The following is a 10,795-nucleotide window of genomic DNA, read 5'->3' as shown; positions in this document are numbered from 1 at the left end:
TGGAGATATGGAATTATTTTACATTTCTCCAGTGTATGAAGTATAGTTTTGGAGATAATCTGAAGATTTTTGAGGGGAGGGAGGAGAACAGGGAGTAAGATTCAATTTCAAGTGAAAAGGAGCATCAAAAGAGTTGTCAATGGATTTTTCAATCTATTAGAAAAAGGGGGATATATCGAGTAAAATTTCAAAGCTTGCAAAATTAACTACATAGCAAAATCCATACTTCAGGAAGAGAAAGCTTTTGGAACCTGCCTTTAATTTTCAAATGGGAGTTCTTAGGCTGGATGTGATGAGGTTTGGCATGTCTCTTGGCATGTGTGTGGATAGGCAAGCTCTGTGTCTATGGGCTCTAATTTCCCCAGAAGAATTTAAGTAAACCTTTCTCAAGCCAACGGGAGTTAAGTGTGTTGTAAGAAACTGCTCTGTGTCTGCATTAAACTTGGAAAAAATGAAATGCTGCTCCAACGTGTCAGGCAGGCTTCAGGAACATGCAGAGGCAGGATTTTGTCTCGAGGACTGGAAAAGGATGAAGCCTGATTGCAGGCAGGCAAACTGGGCAATTCCTTTCAGCTTGTTTTAAACATATTCTGTCAGTAGGTCTGAAAGACATTAACCTGCTATGAGTTTCATTAAAATAGGGTGCCCAGATCTAGAGGGTTCTAACTACAGGAAAAAACCCTGTATTAAAGAATAAAGGGCCTTATTAGACTCCAGAGAATCCACAAGAGCAAGACAATAGGAATATACTCACAACACCTAATTAGAACCTGTTGTAATGGGGAGGATCCAAAGATTTGATGTGAGTCTGTAGGGTGTGATAACTGGCTGAAATAATTGGCCCTGAAGCACCATGGGGTTGGAAGCCCAAGTCCTGTCCATCCTCATTGGATATTTACACCAAGTGCATTCCTAAAATTTACCTCTTTTTCTCATAGGTTTTTAACTCAGAACTAGCAGTGAAAATCCCAGTGATTTCTAACATAGGAATTTTTTTTTTTTGACTACTGAAATTCTTGGAGTGACTCTTGGAGAAGAGAATCAAACCCCAGCCCTAAGTATCAAGCTGGCATTTGGGATGCCTTGTCCATCAATCCTTTTGCCTTCATAAACCTGTGTTTGTCAATCTCAGAAGCTGCTGCATCTCCTCAAGCATCACCCAAGATCCAGGCAATGGGAAAGGTGAGAACTGTTGCTTTGAATTGTAAAATCTCTCTATCCATAATGCATGAAAGGACCTGTGCTGCAGCACAGGGTTTTAGTCCTCCTGCAGCTCTGAAAATTGGACAACTTCATAGTCTTTTATGAAAATATAATGTACCTTTGCTGCCTTTTGAGTAGTAAACTATGAATTTGAAAGTGACAAACATTAGCAAGCTGCCTTTATTGCTAACAAAACTGGGCAGGAAAGAAAAGGACTCTGCAGAGCCTTTGACAGAATGTTTAATAACTTGTGATTACTGTTTCCCAGAGGTGATGTGTGTAATATGTACTTTCCCTCTTTCATTTTATCCCAACGCTTCTGCTGGAGACTGCTGTGGCTCTGCATTCCTGAACTCCTTCCCCAGTCAAAGGTTAGATAATTTGGGCAACCACAGCCAAAGCGAAGCTGTGATCCCTTCTGCTCCCTTTAAAAAATGGCACCAAGCTAAAATTGCTTTACCTTGGTGCAGCAGTGTGAAAATGGACCCCAGCCATACAAAACCAGTGGGGGATGAAACCTCTGCAGCTCTGGGGCAGCTGGGAGTGAAGCTGTGACAACCATTTTGCAGATGGATGGGGACTAATCACACAAAATGCAAAAAATGGACTCCATCCCAGGTGGATTCTGCTAGAAGGAAATAAATTTCATTGGGAGTCCCTTCCTGCTCTGGAATCTTAAAGTTTTGGATGGCTTTGGTACCTTGGCATAGAAATGTTCAGGAATTTGAACATAAGCATTGATCACTAGATAAAATTTCAAGAAGGAACATTCTTAACCTTGATTAAAAATCGCTGGTTTGGGCTTGGCAGCTGGAGCACACTTTTTGTGGATGTGAAAGGAAGAACAGAGGGTGGGGAAGGCAGGTGTGCCCCTCAGGAGAGGTGGAGCCTGGGAGGAGCAGGGTCAGGGAGGTGTTCAAGGATGCAGCTCAAGAACTAGGTGCTAAGTTAGTAGCAGGATATGTTCAGGAAGATTTTTATGAGTAATCAGGAGCACTTCTGTCTGAAAACACCAGGGTGAAGGCTGAGTCCACGTGGAAGTTGGAGAAATGATTCCCCATCTTCCAGCCTGGGAGGGAGGATCCCATCTGCTCCTTTGCATCTCTTTTTGTGGAGAGAGGAGCAGAAAGGCCTGCTCAGACTGGTTCCATTTCAGCTGAGCAATGCCTGGGTGGAAGCTGGGCAAGGGAGTGGTTCAGACCCTCAGGAACACCTCTTGTGTCAGGCCAAAGCACTGGGGAGCCCAGCAGTGATGTAGATAGCACCCAGCCAGGTTAGGGAGGAGTGATGGAGAAGTTTTCCTCCTTCCATCCTTCTATCAGAATAGAACACAAAGGCAATTATTTAATCAGGTGTTAAAAGAGGGTGCTGGTTATTATCTTGTTAAAGTCAAAGGGCTCAGGCTCTTCTGAAAAACTTCACTTGGAGGGAACTTCTTGGGATGCCCCATCCCTGGAAGTGCTCCAGGCCAAGTTGGACAGGGCTTTGAGCAACCTGGTCTAGTGGAGGGTGTCCCTGTCCATGCCAGGGGTGTTGGAACCAGGTGATCTTTAAGGTTTTTCTGATCCAAACTATTCTGTGCTTCCACTATATGACTTTTTTTTTCCCAGGGAGCAGCCCCAAAACTTCTCCTAAGCTAAGGGTGATGAATCTCCAATCATCACAGAAGTTCATTGGCAGCACAGTTTGGAGCTAGTTGTAAAATGCAAACAGCTTTTCCACCATGAAATATTTCATATTTTAAAAATTAAGGGAGTGTTATTTACTCTCTTCCCCTGCCCACCCCCCCATGAGCGGTGTTGCTTATGTGCTGCTGGCAGATGGGATGTGGATCATTTTAATTAGATTTTATTGGACTGTTATACGGCCCATAATTGTGATCATTACTCATTTTCACTGTGGTTCAGACAGATCCTCTATTTAGACATGATGATATTTTGATGAGACAAGTCCCATGTAACTTGTTATGTTAGGGGCCAGTAGCCAAAGCGGTGGAATGAGGTGTTTCACATAGAACTTGGAGCAGATTAATAAAGGATCTATTGGTCAATTTGTGCTCCTAATTGTGCCCAGATTGTGGATGCAGGGGCAGAAAGCCTCTTTGGGCTGCAGGAGCCCTCCCAGCTGAAGCCCAGGGAGCAAATCTGGCAGAGAGGGAACAATCCCCCATTTCACCTTCAAGGAGAGGGGCAAGCCCATTGTGGGCACCAACAAATGACCTTTTGCCAAATCAGAGCTCTTGTGCTCATGCTCCCAGCAGTGCTGTGCTTAGTCCCATGGGTTTTTCTCCTTTTCTGTTGTGTTTTTTGGCCTGCTGCTCTTGTACATCCCTGCGAGGGGATGGGGAGAGAAGGCTCATCTGAACTGAGAGTGAATCTGGAGCAAATCTGAACTGAGAGTGAATCTGGTGCTCATCTGAACTGGGAGTGAATCTGGTGCAAACCTCTACAGAACCAGGAGCATCTTTGTCCTGCTGCTGCTTTTGAGGCTGTGCTCAGGCACTGAGACATTTCCTTTACTTTTCCTACAACATCTCTTTGGGGTCCTGCCTTATGCCAGCAATGATGGTGTTCTGGCAAAGGCTTTTGTGGGAGCTGTGTTCCACTGGCAGGCAGAGCCATCTTCTCATCTGCACCCAGCAGTCACTGAGTGACCAGTCTCAGCTTATTCCTCTCCACTTTTCAGAACCCCATCTGTATTTGGACCTAAAACCTGTGGAGAACAGAGCCATCTCTTCATTTGTGTCCTAAGGACAACAGGAATGCTCTGCACTACTGCCAGGATTCATGGTTCAAAGAAAGTGAAGAATATTTGGAAGAAAAATCTACATTTTGAGGCTTTCCTCCCATTTCTGGATAGCCCTGTAAGGAACATTTCTTTCAAGAAAACAACTGCTGACCCACCTGCACAGCATTTGCACAAGTCAAAGCTGGTGGAGAAGTAAAAATATTTGGTTTCATGGGCTTTGGGGTGCAAATATTCCCAGCTGCTGGTGCACAAATGTTATCTGAGCTGTGCCTGTCTCTGTCCCAGGAACAGATAAGGAGAGGGGATGATACAAATGGTTCCAGGCTCCTGTAAGAGAGTGAGGAATTCTCCTGTGGCATTCCCCCACTGGATTTCAGTCAGCTTAGTTCTGCTCATCTGGACACACCTTTAAAAGGGTTTTGCTAAGGTACTGCCTAAAATTACAACTGAATTTGACAAACATCTCGAGTCATATTTTAGTAATAATAAACTCTGATTCCACTTTGCATATGCAAATGAGGCTGGCTAACCCTCCAGTTGTGTGTCTCAGCTGTCTCCAGGGCTGCCTGCAGATCTGCTGCTCTGGGCAAGCTGGAAAGGAGATGAGCTGCAAGGGAAAGAGGAACAGCACCTAAATCCACTAGGAAATCTGTGCCACCTTCACCCTTTATTTCAAGCAAACAGAAAAATCCAAATATTTTGCCATTTCTGTGCAGAGATACAAGCTGTATTTATTTCTCTTGTGCTCATTCTAACAGATCCTCTGAGATGCAGATGTGACTCCTGTCAGGGCTGTTGCAGTTTCCTCCTGTGTCATTTTGTGGTCTAATTTAGTGCTGGGTAACTCACCTTAACTTCTTCCCTCGTTTTCCTCCTCCACTTCTTTATACCTGGAACTCCTGTCCACCCCTAGCTAAAAATTAAATGTGATGACAGATTCCTTCTCTACTTTACCTTAGTGGTCTTTACTTCTTTTAAATTATGGATGTAACTCAGCAGGACATTATAACAAATGGAGAGACAAATGGAGAGACAAAACAAACATACAAGTCACTTCTCTGGTCATTATGCTCTGGCTTATGTACAGTGATGCTCTCACAGCTGAAAAAGAGAAATTAGTCCCAGTCAAATAATCCCTATAAAAGAATCAGTTACAAACTCTTTTTTTTTTTTTTTTAAGTAGAAATTATTCTAGTTAATTAAAAAGTGCTCACTTTTGGTAAGTGATTTATGTCTGTTGTTTTTTTCTGGGAATTGGACCAGCTCACCTTAGAAAATTATTTTCCTCTTTTGGTTAATGTTAACAGACTCCAAATTAGTGTTGCTCCACGGGATGAGAGAACCTTTCCTAACAAGAGAATAATAACCACTAAATTCTGGGATGACTTTTTACAGAAAGAATGTGTACTAAAATGGATGAAACACCAAGCTTCATTTTCTCATGCTGACTTTTCAAGTGAATAATTGCAAGCCATGATTAATGTCACCCTAGAAAGCTGGCATGCCTCTTTTGGAACACACTAATGAGTCCAGTTTTATTATTATTCAACCAATTCTAATACCTTAAGTCTTATATTTCTCTATTGTAATGTTTGGGGTTTTTTAAATTGTCTTTACAATCTAAATTTGAAGGCCACTAAACACTGACTTTCCAAGATTTTAGGATTCCCCTGTGAGCTGATGCTGTTACAGAAACCACAGATGCAGCTTTCCTTGTATTCAAACTTGTCTGCCCCTCTCTGAGCCCTGCTCTGATGGGTGCTGTGGGCACGTGGCATGTGCAAAACTGCTACACCAGGAGAATTGCAAGTGTCTTTTTAATTTGGCTCCTGATTGTGTTCAAATGGTTCAGATAAAGAACATACCTACACAAAACCGGAACCCCTGCATGGATAATTCATGGAAATATTTCACTGCAAGCAAACTGGGAAGCCTTTCCAAGCTGCTGAGAAAAGAGGATTGATTTTATCTAGTTCAAGGTAAGCCATGGCCTGGAATTCAAGTGATTTAAGGTTAAAATTCGTGTGTTCCCACATGCTCTACAGCTTGCTGAGTTTCACCCACAACAAGCACAAGGCCAACACCTCTGAATTTATGACTGTGTTAAGGAGGGTTTTAAGTTAAAATGTGACCTTCTGTTTCAGACCAGCAGAGTATGGTTCTGTGAAAGCTGTTTTGTCAGGGGTTAGTCCTGCCATGTCCCAGTGAGAGGGTTAAGAAGGAAATACTGAGATTAACTATTGCCTTGCACTGGATCAAGAATTAGGAAATCTCTTGATGTTGAGTGGATGATGAAGAGCTGGATGAAATTGCATGTTGTTAAATGCAAAGCAAAGGAAATGGAGAAAATCAGTCCTAACATCTACTACTACTATTATTATTATTATCATTGTCATTATTTTCAATAATGATCTTTAAGCAAGATATTCATGCTGGAAGTAATTTCCATAGAAATGTCTCTGCTGTCCACTCACTGTGGATGGCTTTGATGTGCCCAAATTCTGAATTATCTGTGAGGGTTTTGTCCTCATCTCAAGTGTGTGGTTAGAACAGAAAAGCTGCAGTGGAGGTGATCAAATGTATGATATAATTAGTAACTCTTTGTAAAGTCATTAACTTTGGGTCCTTCAGCTGGGAAAAGGAAACCTGCCTGTTACAGAGGTGCATAAAAGCCTGAGCTGCCAGGAAAAACTAAATAGGGAACAGCTCATCACTGTTTCTCACAAGTAAGAGCTGTCAAAATAATTCACCAGGTCACAGAATTAATATAAGCAAACTAATTTACATTTTCATATGACATATAGCTATAATCTGAAGCCACTTGCTATGGGATGCGTGAAGTTTATCTGGGTTCAAACAGCCAAACCCATGGAAAAATTATCATCACTGGACACTGAATGCACTTTTACACATTTTGCATTGCTGAATACACTCGATTTGTTCCTGCATTCTGTTTTCCCCAGGCAGGCTGCTCTTGGAGGAGGGTTATGGGAGCAGCTAAACTTTTCACCTGCCCCTCTTCTGTCATTATGTTGTAATGATTTCAGGAGGGATGTGGAAAGGATCCCTAAGGCCTGACATCTCCATTAATTCCCCTTCAGGGCACCAAGGAGGGGTCAGAGAAGCAGTTAACTCGGGGGCTAACACTTCCAGGCCTGTACTGGCTGTCACCTGCATGAATTTGTCTCAGCAAAGCCCTGCTGAAGTCCCCAGGAAATACCTGCCTGCAAGCTGCTGCAAAATCTGAGTTTATTTCTTTGTTGCCCTGGACAGGAATGCAGGAATGAAACAGCAGGATGGCAGGAAAGGGGGGAAAGGATGAGAGGAAAATCAGCAAAAAGAAAAGTGCAGCTTTACCTAATGAGGGCAAATCAGACAAGGAAATGTCTGGTGATGTTCACAATAATTCAGACATTGTCCCAGCCCTTAATTACTGGCACAGGGAAGTGTAGAGCTGGTAGGAGGGAGGTGGATTGTGTCTGTGCTCTCCATCTGCTGCCTGCAGAGACGGGAATGTTCCAGGCCAGGTGTTGCTGAGCATTGCTCTTGTCTAGCAGCAAGATAAGTTTAATTAAAGGGCTAATTATTCCCACTCTGGAAGCACCTATCCTTGTGGTTACAATCATACTCTAAGTCTTTCCTCTGGTGCTCCTGTGTTGGACATTTATCTTCCATTGCCACGTGACTGACTTGCTTTGCTTTAAGTGAGGACAAGCCTTTGGTGCCTGTGAAAATTGGGAACAAAGGGAATTGGCTGGGCTTGGGTCTAGGTGATGCTTCATTGTAATGGCATTTGTCAGCACAAAAAGATACTTCATGCTGGTTTTCTCCCCAGTGAAAAGGGTATTTTACAGTTGTGGTAACTAAGGGCTTGGATCAGAGGGGAATTGGACCCAGATGTTTGTGTTCTGTTGCAATTATTAAAGGCATCAGGCAAAACTTCTTTCAGTTAAATCTGGAGTAACCCACTCCTGATTTCCACAAGCCTGCTGGATTTACTTCAGCATAACAGACCATGGGATTATGTCTTTTGAAGTTTTATTCTTTTTTACCATCAGTTTGAAAGCTGTGGTGCAATCCAAGCTTGCTTTCCCTGCCTTTGTGGGCTCTGCAGAGCTCTGGCTCTTCTCACCACTCAAGGCAGGGTTTTCTAGCCCTAAGTATTAGCAACTTGCTCTTCAGTGTGTGATCATACCTTACTTTTGACACTTTTTGATGTTACTGAAAGACATATTATTTAGGTAGAACCTTAGATTCGAGCCAGGGCTTTTTCCCCACAAACTCCTGAAATTTACTGTCCCAAGGCTGATGTCCTGTTCTCCCAGGGCCCACAGAGCAGAGGGAGATGGATCACCCCATTACCAGGTAGAAGAGAGCTATTTGTTGGGAAAACCAGCTCTTCCAAGAAAACTATCATCTTTAAAAGCAAGCAGATAATTTGCATTTTCATTTGACTGTTTTCCACAATGCAGTGAGGACCTTGGGGTGTTCCTAAACCCTGATTTCCTGGGAATGGGAGGGGGAATGCTCTTCTGCCCAGTTTTGTGGCTATGAGGTCTTACACACAAGCTACCATATCCTCCAGGCTAGAACCTTTATTTCATGTCATTTTGAACCTTCTGCTGGCTGAAGCTTCGAGCCAGGTCAAACTGATATGTGAGATTCTCCCCCCTCCTCTTGCGGCCAAACTTCAAAAGCCCTATTACTCACACTGCTTTAGCATTCCAGCCCTGCATTAATTACCCACTAATGGCTCCATTTCTTTGCAGGAAGCACTTTATATTTTACTCCAGGAGCCAGGAGAGCTATCACTGTGGATGGGTGAGGGTGTGCACCCAGCCTTTGTGACTTTAATACAATCTCTGGGTTTTCCATGGCTCTGCAATGTGTGTCACATCCCCAGCCCTGCCCGGGGCACTGAGCAGCAAACACGTTCTTGCACAGGCTAAAACAAAGCAGTGAGAAGCATCTAATGAATCCCAGCCCTGTAAGAGCACAGGGGAGGAGGAGTGCCACCCCTTCACTAGGAGGATTTAAGGAGATATTTCTGAAACCACACAGCTCAAGTGGTAGCAGCCACCAGCCAAAGCCCAAACGTGTCTGCTGGTGAGCAGGCACATGTGGAGTTTGTGCTAAAGCTTTGGAGTGTCTGGTTGGTGGAAAGGCCATGAAACTTGAGAGACAGCAGTGCAAAACATGCTGTGAAAAGCATTCTGGGGAAACCTAGAGTGGGATTTTTGGGCTGAGCGCTCGTCACAAAGGCAGTGGTGTGAGCAGTTCTGAAGAACAATCCTTTCTCACAATTTATGCCATGCAGGAAAACTGGGATGTTTTATTGGCCTTTGTAACAAGATCTGCTGATTGACTCTACCTTCAATTATTTTCCATTTACATTAAAAAAAACAAAACCATACATGTATCTTAATTTTTTGGCTGTCAAGGTGAAAAAGGGATAATCTACAGCCTACTGAAGCCTATGCAAGCTATATAGGATTTATTATACTTTGATAGGCAATAATTAGGCTCTGAGAACTCCTACCAAGATTTTCAACATAAACATGTCTAACTTGCTACCACAAGTGTGATTGAAGGACAGGGAGAGAGAACCCCTCAAAACCACAATTTAGAATTTTCATTCCTCAGGGAGACCTGAAAATATAAAACAGTGGCAGTGGGACTCAGACTTGGCAATGTTTATCTAAGGGAATGTTCAGTTGTTTTAACTCAGGTTTTGAAGGGTGGGTTGCAGCACTGGTGTGAAACCCAAGAAAAGGTACATGGTGTTCTTGTCAGGATAGACTGGGGAAGGAAAGGGGCAGAAAGTGGTGGGAAACCAACAATTGAGGGACTTCTGAGGGAAGCTGGATGTATTTGTGTTTATGGGGTGAGATGGAATTCACTTGAAGGCGATGAACAAGTCTCCAAATGAGGTTTGTGTGGCTGTTGGGTGTCTGTGAGCCGTGGTGGTGAGCTGGGGCAGGTCCCTGCTGGCTGTGGAAAGGCAGTGAGCAGGACCAGCCGCCCCTCAGCTCAGACAGTGCCTCTCCAGCTCAGGGAGCTTCTCTTCTTGCAACCCATCTTCAGACAGGGGCTCAGAGAGACGAGGTGATGGTCAGGAAAATCAGCATGAGCTTGTGCAGGGCAAATTGTGTTTGAACAACACAACTGCCTTTGATTAAGAAATGGCTGCTTGCATAGGGACAGCACAGGAGAGGGGCTCTGGGGGACCACAGGCACAGCTGAGCTGGGGCAGCACTGCCCATGGTCCCTCCCTGAGCAGGAGCTGGGACCTGAGGACTCCCAGGGGCTCTTTGTTCCCGTGATTTGTGGACTGCAGTAAATCAGATGCTGGACTGAAGCAAATGAGGAGCTGTCAAAACATGTTTATATACCTTTCTGTAAGAAGGGAGGCTACTCCCTAACACAGAGAGCATAAATCAAGCCTTCTCTAATTGAATGTGGTCAGAGAGAGGGTTCATAATCAAAAAAGGTGCCTGGTCTGTAACTGGTCAGTAATATCCCAGTCTAGGGACCTGAGCAAAGTATTTAAATGTCCAATGTCTTATAATAATAAAACTTCAAACACTTTTTAAAACTTCAAACAGAATTCAGCCATGGTAGTGCAGATGTCAAAAAAAGATCCTCCTGCTTTGAATTTTCCTACCCTGAGCTGAGGCAGGCTCTGTTTGGAGCCTCCTTCCATCCTGCTGGGTGGCTGGGCCAGGTCTGAGCGTGGCTCTGTGCTGCCCTGACATGCTTCTCTCACGGGGAGGGCAGCAGAAGCCAAATGTTACTCTTGTGGCATTGTCTAAAGTGAGAGTTTGAGGCTGGGAGGTCCAGATCT

This window comes from Fringilla coelebs (assembly GCF_963513975.1).
Source record: "Fringilla coelebs genome assembly, chromosome: 18".
Lineage (NCBI taxonomy): Eukaryota > Metazoa > Chordata > Aves > Passeriformes > Fringillidae > Fringilla > Fringilla coelebs.
This window is presented reverse-complemented; position numbering follows the sequence as displayed.